Consider the following 14,929-nt stretch of genomic DNA (forward strand, 5'->3'; position numbering starts at 1 on the left):
ATCAAATGAAAGAAACAGAGCCTCTGCTTTTAAACAATATCTTTTTTCTAGCTTTTTATTCATGCTTTATTTTTATCAATGCTTGAAAATTGGTAAGTTTTATTTAAAAAAGCACACAAAAAAAAAGCAAAGAAAAAATCGCATTTTTGTCAAAGGCCATTTTCGGATCGGATTCAGAACGATGATCAAAACACAGAGTAGATTGAGTCCATCAACACCCCTAAAGTCCTGTACTTCGTCCTGGGTCGACATTTCATTCAGTAACATTAGACAGTTTTGATTTATATGCTGTTAAATGTTTAATGAGAGTTATTTTACATGTTTTTATCGCTTGTTTCTGCTTCTTCTTCATCTGTGTTTTGATCAGGAGACTCTGTACTCTTTCAGAAGATGAGTAATAGCGCCCCCTACCGTATAACAGTGAAAACACAGATTGCCAGAAAATTCTATCAATGGCGGGGAAAGAGTTAACATATTTAATGCACATTATTGCATTAAATTATCTAGTTTATTGGTATTTTTGATTTATTAGATGATTGCAAAAAGGGTTTAATTTACTGCAATTCTAAGCATGGTTCCATTCCTTTGTTACATTATTTGTGTCAGCCAGAACAATTAGTTAAGGGTAATTTAGTAAGTAATATTAATAAATATTAAACAATATGGTGATTAAATCATACTGCCATTCTCATGTTGAATTTATTATTTTAGTCTTTATGTAACTCTCACTGTTGGCATATGAATGTTTCGTATACCAGAAGATGGCAGATTAATAAAGTACAAAATGTACAAAAGAAGCACCGAGATTGCAGATTCAGACAGTATTTTGCAGTGTACAGTGAAAAGTTGGATGTGCATATATCAGATTTTATATTTGTGATAAGTGTGACTCAGACTGTTTAACTGTTGACGTGAATTTTCATCATCATTTTATTTTAAGAAAGATTTCTTATCAATATGCAAGAAGAGCAGAGCAGAATAGGTGTTCGCCTACTCAATCTCTCTCTCTCTCTCTCTCTCTCTCTCTCTCTCTCTCTCTCTCTCTCTCTCTTGTTTTATCAGAAACATGCATGTAAGGAAACCGTCCGTTCAGATTAACAATTCACTTCTTAATCTACAATGAAGGTTAAAGTCAACATGAAACGGCATTCAAAGCCCATTTTATTATTTCTAAATGAAACCCGAAACAGGTTAATCTCGACTTCATCTATCTGAAATGTTGATGTTTTTGTGGAAGATAAACATTATTTTTCACTGAAATAACATGTACTTATGAATCATTCATAACAAGACCAGGAACATTTGCTAATTGTAAATACAGTATGCATATTTATATAAAAAATAGGGATGATTTTTCATGTTGATGATTTCATGTTGACTTTAAATCAAATTCTAGTACAGTTACAGTCTCCACTTTAGCCATGTGTGTGTGGTGTGAAGACTTCCAGTGCTTTACTGTTACGCTGGTCAGTAATCTAGAGCTGGTTTCCTGATTCTCAGCGCTCATAAGTCTTCATCCGAGACTCAGACCTGTCCCATGTCGCCTGCATCGTGGCGTATCATTCATTTACTGTATGCAAATTACTTCTGGTTGCAAGTTGCACATTTATAACGATGATTGTACTTTTATAAGCATTTTAAAAAGATGATATCTAATGAGTCATGCATATAAGAAATTAAAATCTATTCTAAGAATTTCTCTGTCTTTTTTTCCCCCTCATATCTTTTATGATACAAGCTAACGGAGGCGAGGAATTGCACATGTTGCCGTCTGTGGTTTGACATTTGTTTCAGCAACTAAACTATGCAAGACAACATAATAGCTGAGCTGCCTATAGACAGCATTTAAAGGGATAGTTCACCCAAACATGAAAATACTGTCCTTGCAACTTTCCTCTTATCCTGAGCTCCTTCTCCTTCACACAGCCCAGTGTGCGATGACATGTCAGAACGCATTATGCATCAGTGTGTTTTTGTGTGTGTTCACCGGCGTGTGTCTGCTCGGCTCAATCTTCCTGGTGATGCTCATTCAGAGTGAAGCTGCGAACCTTCCCCGACACCACTGAACAAATTGTTTTTCTACACTAGCTGAGGTCGTGATCCTCGCGCACGGAAACAAGCTGTGAGGCTGAACTGTGTTGACTAGCCCAGAGCGAATTACAATCAGTCCTACACAGCCGGAATAATCACGGCCTGCTAGTCAATAGGTCTTTTTTGTGGGCTTGCATTAAACTGAGATAACATCTGCTTACATCAGGCTAACAAACACCATCACTGTAAAGCAATGCATAACTGTTGTGTTGCCACAGAACTGTAATTAAAACAACACCAGTAATTGCATGCAAGATGAAAATGCATGGTTGAATGAAATAATTGGCAACCCCAAGTATGTCTGACTGTGTGCAGGAACTGAAAGCTTTGATGAGCTTTTACTTCTAAAGATGTTAAATGATCACCGAATGAAAACATATCATGAAACTTGTTTTTTCTCCTAAGGGCCACTTGTGTTAGTCAAGATGTCTTGCACAGAAATAGTCGTAATTTCGTTTCTCATGACCATTTTCTAGCCTCTCTCTGACCCTCAGAATAAATAACAATTTTGAGTTGTGGAAATGGGTCTATTATAATTGAAATCTTTCTATAACAGCTTGTTTTGAAAAAGCCTGCATGACAGGATCACATTGTTTTTATATGGAAGCTTGTCTCCGCCACAGAATAATAATATAAAAGGTAATTGCGCCTTTTTCTCTTACAATTCTGACTTTTTTTTCTGGCAATTGCAAGTTTATGGGCCCTATTTTAACGATCTGAAACGCAAGTGTCAAAGCGCAAAGCGCAAGTAACTTTGTGGGCGGGTCTTGGCGCTGTTGCTATTTTCCCAGCGGGATAAATGACTCTTGCGCCAGGCGCAAATCTAAAATGGGTTGGTCTGAAGTAGCTTCATTATTCATAGGTGTGGTTTGGGCGTAACGTGAAATAAACCAATCAGAGCGTCATCTCACATTCCCTTTAAGAGCAGACGCGCTTTGTTCTAAAGCGGATTCCTATTATAACGGCGGATTTGCCAGACGCGCGCCAGGAGCGGTTCACAGCCAAGGAGACCAACGCTCTCGTCAGGGACGTTGGGGATGGAGAAACCCACCCAAATTAACTTCGGTTAAAAAGGTGTATGATAATTTGGGTAAATGTGTAAGCTAGATGTATGCTTTTATAATAAATTGTCTATCTATCTATCTATCTATCTATCTATCTATCTATCTATCTATCTATCTATCTATCTATCTATCTATCTATCATAATAATGTATGATTTGCAAAAATGAAAACTGCTGCTTCTGTGTAGATGAGAGAATCAAAGTGTATGCGCGTTATGCACACGCTACATTCATTATGGCCAAGCATGCGCCCTTAAAATAGCATATGAATAACATGTGCAACGCGCCACTGACTTTAAACTATTTTTTCCTGGTTAGTGGCGCAATTGTTTTCTAAACCTGCAAAATAGCATGAAGGAACGTTTGCGCCGGAACACGCCTCCTTTTTTGCGCTGAACCGCCCAGGGAGCGCAAGTTCATTCCCTAGTTTAGCGACGTGCGTCTGTGGAGGGAAAAGCGCGCTTTGCGCGGGTGCAAAATAGGAATGATACATGCGTCAGTGTACAAAGTCAATTGCGCTGGGTGCAAGATAGGGCCCTATATCTCACAATTCTGACTTTTTTCTCAGAATTGCGTGACATTAGCTCACCATTCAGAGAAAAAAAGAGTCAGAATTGCGAGATGAAAAGTCGCAATTACCTTTTTTATTTTCATTCTGTGGTGGAGACAAGCTTCCATGCTTTTGCAAATATATGTGTGTGTGTGTGTGTGCGTGCGTGCGTGCGTGTGTGTGTGTGTGTGTGCGTCAAAGTGTGTGTCAAAAGTTTGGGGTCAGTAAGATTTTTTTTGGAACAAATTATTACTTTTATTCAGTAAGGATGCATTAAACTGATCGAAAGTGACAGTAAAGACATTTATAATGTCAGATATGATTTCTATTCTGTTCTTTTTGAACTTTCTATTCATCAAAGAATCTTGAAAAAAAAAACTTTCTGCAAAAATATGAAGCAGCACAACTATTTTCAACATTGATAATAACAAGAACTGTTTCTTGAGCAGCAAATCAGCATATATAATGATAAGAATGAACGGTGTTGCTTTTTTAATTAATTTTTATCCATTGCCATTCAATGTGCTAAAAATAACTTTTGACTTTTTGGCTTTGACTGACCCCAAAGTCATGCAGTGCAGTCGTGTAAATGTGGGTGTTCATGCGCTTTATGGGCCTTGGTTTTCAGAATGAACTGTTTTTGAAGCTTAATTTGGTCATTTTGTATTGGGGACGATTTTTTTTTTAGTTAACAGTATATTTATTATTTACATACAATACAATAGATTACGTAGTTTAAAATGTTTTTTTTTTCATGACCCATATAAAGCAATACCAAAAGTAGAAATAAATAAATAAATTAAAAATAAATTTTATAAAAATTATATGAAATATTTATAAAAATAAATAAATTATTTTTATTTAAAAAAATGTTTTATATATATATATATATAAAATGGTTGCATGAACTTTCTGCTGAATATCTACTTTTCTGCTCCACACAATAAAGTCATACAGGTTTGGAACAACATGAGGGTGAGTAAATCTTTCATGGGTGAACCTTGATCTGAGGGATCTAACAGATGGATGTAAAGCTAGGATTTATTAGCTATAGTTGGTGTGAACGTCAGCTTTATGAAAACATGCATTATTGGACACTTTTCTGGGTTTTAACTTTCAGAAACTCACTCTCTGCCCTCACAGGAAAACTGAACTATTTAAAACAATTACACAACTCAACTTCGGTCTTCATTCACTCCCACTGGCGTGTCGACTAGAAGCTCATGTTGGCTGCTTTTTCTGTTAGTTCTGACTTTTCTTAGTCTAATTACAGTATTAAATCATCAGCAGTCATGAGGCAAAAATCAGAACAAGAGTTCATCGGCAAGAGGACTTCAGAGCTGGTTTGGTGCCAAAGTTGAAGCTGGTGGACCAAGTGTTATAGTTAAGTATTCGAAATGCATCCTATGCAACACTGCATAATTTGGTCATGGAAAGTTAAACTGGGATTTATGTTCTTAGATACACTGCAAAAAATGCTTCTCTTACTTAGTATTTTTGTCTTGTTTCCAGTCCAAATATTTAACAATTCTTAAATCAAGATGCATTTACTAGATGAGTAAAATGACATAGATATTAAATCTTGTTTTCTGGGGAAATAAATAAAAATTAAGTAAGTTGATGCTTTAAAAAGGAAAATGATCTGCCAATGGGGTAAGGAAAATAATCTTGTTTCTGTATGAATTTAGATTACTTTTCTTACCCCATTGGCAGATCATTTTTCTTTTTTGCAGTGTAACAGACTAACACAGTACCGGCTCCTCAATAGGTGAGAACGTGGCCAGACATAGAAACTCAGCTATTATCATGCTGACAGCGGCACAACTCATACGAGCGCCGGAGCAAAATGAGCTTTTATTAGGCAGATGTTTTGTCGGAGCTTGTGCTTTAGGGAGGAAAGAATAACAAGCATTTACTGAACAATTTTGGACTTCGAAATAGCGAAAACTGCCCCCATAGACATTACATTACATATATTAGAGAAGTACACCATCAGCCCAGACCAGCAGAGGCAGAAAGATCTACTTCCACATAATGTGCATTGAGATTATTGATGTCTGCAATGGCCAGTTTGTCTATTACTATAACTCATTATTACGGTATAGAACAAACCACTGATTAAACTCTTAAATTCATCAGTTCTAAAGCATTTTCCACCCATTTTATCATGTTTTCACCTAACAGATAATTCTAAATTCCTTTAGAATTACCATTAGTGTCCACGGTATTTCAGGCAAAACGTTATTCTATTAAAAATATTTTGTGTTTTTTAAGAGCATGTGCAAATTTTTTGTTTTATAAACTATTAAATAATGTATTCATATTCATTACGTTTTTAATTAATATTAAGTAATTTATTTAAAATATTTTTATTCTAAAACAACACACCAGAGCATCATTTTATTAATCACATTAATATAAAACAGTTATTTCTATTATATATTTTATTAACGCAGGATCATCTGTGTCTGTGAATTTTGATTCACCCTTCACACCACTTATTTATCTCAACATTTTATTTTAAAAGGAAACAATGAAGAGGAAGTGGGATCATTTGAGTCATTTTTTTGTGCTTGACAAGATTTGTTCAGTATAACATTAAATGGTTAGTTCACCCAAAAATGAAAATTCTGTCTTACTCACTCTCAAGTTGTTCCAACCCTGTAAGACCTTCGTTCATCTTCAGAACACAAATTAAGATATTTTAATGAAATCTGAGAGCTGTCTCACTCCTCCATAGGCTTCTCGAACCACAAGTTTATCAAGCGACGAGAATACTTTTTGCATGCAAAAAACAAACAAAAATAACGACTTTATTCAACTATTCATTTTCGTCTGTGTGGGCCTGAATGAATTCCAGGGGGCCAATGTTTCATAAAAAACTGAAGCTTCCCCGGGCGCCGCCATTGGCTAGCAGACCATCACCTGCTGTTAGCATTCCATTGACTCCCATTCATTTTGGCGTCACTTTGACAGCGAATAACTTTACATCTGAGGCGTTTAAAGACTCCATTTGTCCATTATTTATTTCTAAAGAAACACAAAAATGTATAAAAGGCTCCATTACCTTGTACGTTATGGGCCCGTAGAAGCAGTTTTTGTAAAAATAGGCTAACGATTGCGTCATAACCACTCGACTCTCTGTCTCACAGTAGAGAGATTACCGTATGGACAGGAGGAGAAGCTCGCGGGCAATCGGGGGGGTGTGGAGGCAAAATAATTAATCAGAATACTTAGCAAAAGTTGCTCCTGCTCCAAGCTCATGGACACCTCCTACTCACACTCTCCGTCTCTGCAAGTTTCGGAAGGGAATGATTCAGATTTCTCTCTGCACAGCTACTAGAAGACAGACGGGTTGCTCACGTCACATCCACGTCGTCAAGCTCAGTTTGAGTCTGCGCAGTTCGCTCGACCATCAGGAAGTGAGAGCTTCTAATTGACTTAACTTTTCTCCGTTGAATCCAATGGGGTCGCTGTGTCCATTTATTTTACTGTCTATGGCTGTTACACTACGTGAACTCACTCAGAGGCTCACACAAAAGAAAATTAATAGTTGAATAAAGTCGTTATTTTTGTTGTTGTTTTTTGCGCGCAAAAAGTATTCTCGTCACTTGATAAACTTGAGGTTGAGCCACTGTAGACACTTGGACTATTTTAAACGTTGTCTTTACTAACTTTCTGGGCCGGCAAGTTTCAATCCCATAGAAGCCTATGGAGGAGTGAGACAGCTCTCAGATTTAATCAAAAATATCTTCTGAAGATGAACGAAAGTCTTACGGGGTTGGAACAACATGAGAGTGAGTAATTACTGACAGAAGTTTCATTTTTGGGTGAACTAACCCTTTAAATTAACACAAAACTTTATTTTTCACCTGCTCTTTTTCTATTCCTAGAAGTCATATGTTTGACTCATGCATTTAATGAAAGGCCACAACCTTGATAAAGGCAAGGTATTTTGCCTTGAAATGTTTCACCTGCATCAAGTTCATAATTTATCGTAAGGTGGCACAAGTCTTACAGAAATCAACTTGGATATTTCTCCAAAATAGAAAAGGCAAGCATAAAATGAGTCCAGAGGAAGAGTTTAGCTAAAGCTCTCTGTTAGTGGCTGGCACTCGTTGAAAACAGCAGAAAGAGCTTTTTAAATCTGGAGAAGCTCTACGCCGTCTGCATTATTAGTGTCCCTTTTGCAGACGTCAATTATCATGATCCTCGTGGAGACCTGTCAGCACATTCTCATCAGGTATCCCACACGCTAGCGGCTTTGCATATCAAATCAGAAACTCTCCGTGTGAAGCGAGTTAGATGTCCTCAACGGGCTAATGGAGATGAGAGCAGAACCTGATAACGTATGTCTCCTGCCAACAGCCATCGAAGAGCTAATGGGAAGGTCGATGCAGGACAAGTAGAAAAAGTGCTGCTAAACACTGTGATTAATGAAAGATCACTGAGAAGAGGGAAACCCACCGACTCATACGCACCTCACATATCCCATCAAACTAGCCATTGCATTTTATTTACATATGTTTACGTATTAAACAATAAATTTTATGAACAAATGTCAAAAGTTTTGGTATGACAACATTTTTTTAATGAAAATTACTATTATTTATTTAAATTTAAAGAAATATATTTTTCCCCTTTCCTTTTGACTTTTCTGTTTCATTTATTTGTTTGTTTATTTGTTTAAAAAATATATATTTTTTTCCTTTCCTTTTCTTTTTTCCTTTTCATATATAAATGTAAAGGAATAATTATTTTTCCTTTCATTTTTTTCATTTCCTTGTTTGTTTGTTTTTTAATTATTTAATTATTTATTTTATTTAATTGTTTAATTAATTATTTAAATTTAAAGAAATATTTATTTGTCTTTTTCTGCCTTTTTATTTATTTATTTATATTTCATCAATAATTATTTAAATTTAAAGAAATATTTACTTTTCCTTTTTCTTTGACTATTTATTTATTTATATTTCATCAATAATTATTTAAATTTAAATAAATATTTATTTTTCTTTTCTTTTTTCATTGTTTAAAATTATTTATTTATTTGTTTAAAGATACTTATTTTTCCTTTTCCTTTTATTTATTTATTTATATGTCATCAATGATTATTTAAATGTAACAAAATATTTATTTATCCTTTTTCTTTTTGCCTATTTATTTATATTTCATCAATAATTACTTAAGTTTAAGTAATATGTATTATTTAAATGTATTTATTTATTTATTTGTTTGTTTAAAGAAGTACTTATTTTTCCTTTTTCTTTCTGACTGTTTATTTATTTAACTATTTATTAAAAAAAAAAAAAAAAAAAAAAACACACTGTAAAAAAAGATTTTTTGGTGAAGTAAATACTACTGGAAAAAAAACAATGTAATTTACATGAAAAAGTTAGTTCAGGCAAGAATTAAAAAAACGAAGTAAATTCCATATCAGTACTTAATTCAAGCGAGTAGAAATGAAAGCGTAAATATCAACTCAATAAAATTAAGTAAAAATTACTCAACTTTTCTGATACTGGGGTTCCCATCATGCACTGGACCTTGAATAATTAATGAGGTTCATTTTTCACTGGTTTCCAGCTGTATTTACACTGTTTTATCATTGCTTTTGTTGTCAGGATTAGTAACTTGCCATTTTGTGACATTTCGAGTAAATTTTCTGCTCAAAATGACACATTCAAACACAAAAATGATCCATCAAATGTTACCGTCATTGTGTATTGTCTACCAAGTATTGAGGTCTTTGCATTCACACGAAGCTTAACATCTGACATGATGTAGTATAAATTACTTAGATAATCTAAGTAAAGCACATACTATATATGACTGGTATAATTCAATGTTATTGTTTGAGTCAAATGTAATGCAAAGGAAATTTCAACTAAATCGATATTAATCAACCTTTAACTAGCCAAGATAAAATTACTTATTTTCTTTGTTACTTTCACTTAACTAGGTTAAGTAAAGTTTACTTAATTCCATATTCCAAGTAAATTTAACGTAAAGATTTCTAATTAAAGCTACTGATAAATATGTTTAGGTTTTTACTTGGCAAATCTTTGTAAATTTACTAGCATTTTCTGAGTGGAAAAAGTTGCCTAGCTTTTTTCAAGTAAATCCTACTCCAAATTTTTTTCAGTGCAGTAGCCAATAGCTATGTCAGCATTTCTGTTTTGAATGCAACTTACTGTAGCAAAGAAGTCTACATATAAATGCTATAATGCAATGCACAAACAGATAGGCCTATTCTGTTGATGAATGAGATCATAAATGTGGCTGGTGGAAATGAATTAAATTAAATGTTATGAATGCAAAGTCATAAAATCAGAGTAATTGCAAATTTAACCTACTTTTTGCGGATGTAATGTCTGTGTCATTGAATGTATGTTTGGCATTTGTTTCCTTTCACAGCCGAAACCTGCCATGATAGTGAAACCTGAGCGCATAATGGAACATTGAAAGAGCCAATCTGTATGGTAATTCCTCTTCACACACACTCACTTGTCTTCATGCCTTCCTCGTCCCTTCGGACAGAGTTTCTCCGCTCACGTGTGAAATCAGTTAAGTGAAGTTAATAGCCGATATCAGACAGCTGAGCTTCTTTAATTCCCTGAGAGGCGAATGCATTACAGCCTGTGTGTATTAACACTCTTTCAGGAAGAGCTTCGGCTCTGTCAAACCAGACCTTTTCAATGAAGATGGGTTATTATACTTTTATATTTTCAAATGAGTTTTTAACTTAGCACTGTTTTCAAATTACATTACATTTGGTTTTAGTTATAGTTACTTTTAGAAATGGTTTTGATTTTTGCATTTATTTTGTATTTTCTTTTTAAAATATGTTTTTATTGCAGATTTCATTATGTCATTAATAATTAAAGGGATATTTCATCCATAAATGCAAATCATGTATGCATGTATCCAAAATGTTTTAGTCCTTCTTAGGGACACCCAATATACTGAAATTATGACAACATATGTTTTTACATTGCTTTGACTCATCAACATAAGTTAAGCCATTTTCAAGATTCAACTTATTTTTTTAATCAAGTCAGTTTAATGTCATTAAGTTGAATGACTTGTACTTAAAATTTTAAAGCAGCAACTTTTTGTGTAAAGTATTATTTATGATCTGAACAGCATCCACCTTTAAACAAAATATAATCCTCTTCATTTCTCTGTTTAAACCCTTCAGTCTGCTGAGCTTTGATTGTAAGTGCATTATTATAAATATATTATCTGTTTGATATTACAAACTAAGAAACATTAAACTTATCAGTCTTTTTGTAGTCAACAAGTTACAGATGAAAAAAAACAAAAAAAAAACAAAAATTAATTTTCCCAGCATCTTGGATGTTTCCATTCTCCAGAACCTTAAAGGTTCAGCCTTTGGTAAATCATCTGACATGAGTTTCCATCACTTAAATTCTTCATTTCTCATCTTTGTATTCTCTTCCTCAACATGTCTCACCAGAAAGATTTGCATGTCTTTGATGGATGGCCTGTGTTTCGGCAGAGCACTGTTCTTCAGTGTGCTCCAGCCTCGGGCGCTCACATTAGGACGGAGCGGGAGTTGATGAACTGTGTATGAATATGAATATGCATATGCATGCGCAGTCAGGATGCCACAGCATAAACTACATTTGACAAGCGTTGACGAGAGCAGATATTCCTCTTGAAGGTGAGCGGGTTCATGGGTGTGAACGTGTGAACGCTGAGAGAACACCTGATTTACAATATGCTGTTTTGACACTGGATTTTTATATTATTTTATGCAAATTAGTTTGAGTGATAAAGTCATACACCAGCTCTTAACTACAAAGCATGCATTACACAACATGAGAACTAAATCAGCAACAAATAGTATTAGCTTATCTCAGGAAACAGCCATTTATGATACTCCATAATAGTATATTTGAAATTCATAAAGGCAATTTGTTTGATTTAAGTAGAGTAAATTCTGGTAGAATTAACAATATTAATATTAACAGATTATGACATTTCTCTTTCAAAAGATGCAAAAATGATTTGGGGTTGAATTTACAGTCAATGTTCATGTTCTTTGTGACAAGAACAATATTTAGTGTTTCTTTTTGTAAAATGATGAAATTTTTAAGTCAAACTACTGACGATGTCAATGTAAGTATAAACAATCAAATATCATTCTGATAAACACTGAGAAAGTTATTTCTGTTTGAACCATGTGATCAAAAAAATCCCTCAAAATATGATTTCAGAAAGATCAAATGATTTCAAACCAGGGAGACAAATTCTGCATAAAAAACCCTAGGCTATAAAACTAATTTACATATTCAGTAATTCCTTAAATCATTTATTTAAATAACTGAAATTTCAGTAAAAGCAAATTTAGGTGGATTTTAGATGGATGATATTCTAATGATATTCATTTAAAAAAAAAAAGTTTTACTTTGCAATATCTTGGCATTATAAACTAACCTTAATTAAAAGAAAAGTCCACCCAAAAAAAACACGTCTTCATTTATTAACTCTCATGTTGTTCCAAATCTTTCTTTCTTTCTTTCTTTCTTTCTTTCTTTCTTTCTTTCTTTCTTTCTTTCTTTCTTTCTTTCTTTTCTTTTCTTTGGAACCCACTGACTTTCATTGCATGGACAAACACAAAACACTGAGGCATTTCTCAAATTCAAACAGTTTTGGGATGACATATAACTGCGTCCCAATCCAGCGGCTGCATCCTGGCGAAGGTCGTAATGATGGTCTGGCCTACTGACCACTGTTCTTGTTGCTTAGCAACCGTGACAGCTGCCGTTAACGAGTGACAGTAACGTTTGTACTGGACTTTTTGAAAGTTATAATAGCAGCAGATGTGATTTTCAGGTGATTGGCTGATTGGTGTCCTGCTGTTCTCGTGTGCCTGAACACCTCAAACCAGCGATGAGCCAAGTTATTTCTGTAGAATAATGAATAGTAGTTTGTTTGCACGTTTACACTCATAAGTGTGTGTGTGTGTACTTGTGTACGTGTGTGAGTACTGTATAGGGGGTCTTTAGTTGTTTCTCAGTCCTTTTCAATGTGACTAGTTATTTGATAATAGTGAAAACATTTGCTAACATCTGCCATCAGCAAAACATGTTTCTGGCAAGAGTCCATCAGACAGATGCTTAATGGATCCCAGATTGAACGTTTAGTGAAATCAAAACGGTCACTAACGTACAGCACGAAACATTGCAAATATTGCAAAAATTGCAGTGTAAAGTTTAAACTAGGTTAAGGTCTATCAGACAAAGAGATTGGATGTTGCTTGGGTGTTCTGGGTGGTTGCTAGGGTGTTGCTTGGGTGTTCTGGGTGGTTGCTAGGGTGTTGCTTTGCAGTTGCTTGGGTGTTCTGGGATGTGGCTTGCTATTTTTCGTAACTAGCTTTTTGTGAAGCTAACTACTTACTTCAACAGCTTGTTAGGGTGTTGCTCTGCAGTTTGCTATTTTTAGTATAGTGAAGCTAACTACTTCAACTGCTTTGCTATCATGTTGCTATGCAGTTGCTATGGTGTTCTGGATGGTCGCTAGGATGGTGCTATGCAGTTGCTATGTGGTTACTAGGGTGTTCTGAGTGGTTGCTAGGGTTGCCCGGAATGTTGTTTGCTATTTTGTTTAGTAAATTTGCAGTCGTTAGGATGTTCTGGGTGGTCGCTTGGATGGTGCTATGCAGTTGCTATGTGGTTACTAGGGTGTTCTGAGTGGTTGCTAGGGTGCCCTGGAATGTTGTTTGCTATTTTGTTTAGTAACTTTGCAGTTGTTAGGATGTTCTGGGTGGTTGCTGGGATGGTGCTATGCAGTTGCTATGTGGTTACTAGGGTGTTCTGATTGGTTGCTAGGGTGCCCTGGGATGTTGTTTGCTATTTTGTTTAGTAATTTTGCAGTTGTTAGGATGTTCTGGGTGGTTGCTAGGATGGTGCTATGCAGTTGCTATGTGGTTACTAGGGTGTTCTGAGTGGTTGCTAGGGTGCCCTGGAATGTTGTTTGCTATTTTGTTTAGTAAATTTGCAGTTGTCAGGGTGTTCTGGATGGTCGCTGGGATGGTGCTATGCAGTTGCTATGTGGTTACTAGGGTGTTCTGAGTGGTTGCTAGGGTGCCCTGGAATGTTGTTTGCTATTTTGTTTAGTAACTTTGCAGTTGCTAGGGTGCTCTGGATGGTCGCTGGGATGGTGCTATGCAGTTGCTATGTGGTTACTAGGGTGTTCTGGATGGTCGCTAGGATGGTGCTATGCAGTTGCTACGTGGTTACTAGGGTGTTCTGAGTGGTTGCTAGGGTGCCCTGAAATGTTGTTTGCTATTTTGTTTAGTAACTTTGCAGTTGTTAGGGTGTTCTGGATGGTTGCTGGGATGGTGCTATGCAGTTGCTATGTGGTTACTAGGGTGTTCTGAGTGGTTGCTAGGGTGCCCTGAAATGTTGTTTGCTATTTTGTTTAGTAACTTTGCAGTTGTTAGGGTGTTCTGGATGGTCGCTGGGATGGTGCTATGCAGTTGCTATGTGGTTACTAGGGTGTTCTGAGTGGTTGCTAGGGTGCCCTGGAATGTTGTATGCTATTTTGTTTAGTAACTTTGCAGTTGTTAGGGTGTTCTGGATGGTCGCTGGGATGGTGCTATGCAGTTGCTATGTGGTTACTAGGGTGTTCTGAGTGGTTGCTAGGGTGCCCTGGAATGTTGTTTGCTATTTTGTTTAGTAACTTTGAAGTTGTTAGGATTTTCTGGATGGTCGCTAGGATGATGCTATCATGTTGCTATGTGGTTACTAGGGTGTTCTGAGTGGTTGCTAGGGTGCCCTGGAATGTTGTTTGCTTTTTTCTTTAGTAACTTTGCTGTTGTTATGGTGTTCTGGATGGTCGCTAGGATGGTGCTATGCAGTTGCTATGTGGTTACTAGGGTGTTCTGATTGGTTGCTAGGGTGCCCTGGAATGTTGTTTGCTATTTTGTTTAGTAACTTTGCAGTTGTTAGGGTGTTCTGGATGGTCGCTGGAATGGTGCTATGCAGTTGATATGTGGTTACTAGGGTGTTCTGATTGGTTGCTAGGGTGCCCTGGGATGTTGTTTGCTATTTTGTTTAGTAACTTTGCAGTTGTTAGGGTGTTCTGGATGGTCGCTGGGATGGTGCTATGCAGTTGCTATGTGGTTACTAGGGTGTTCTGGATGGTCGCTAGGATGGTGCTATGCAGTTGCTATGTGGTTACTAGGGTGTTCTGAG

Source organism: Abramis brama (genome assembly GCF_963993115.1).
Source record: "Abramis brama genome assembly, chromosome: 19".
Classification (NCBI taxonomy): Eukaryota; Metazoa; Chordata; class Actinopteri; order Cypriniformes; family Leuciscidae; genus Abramis; species Abramis brama.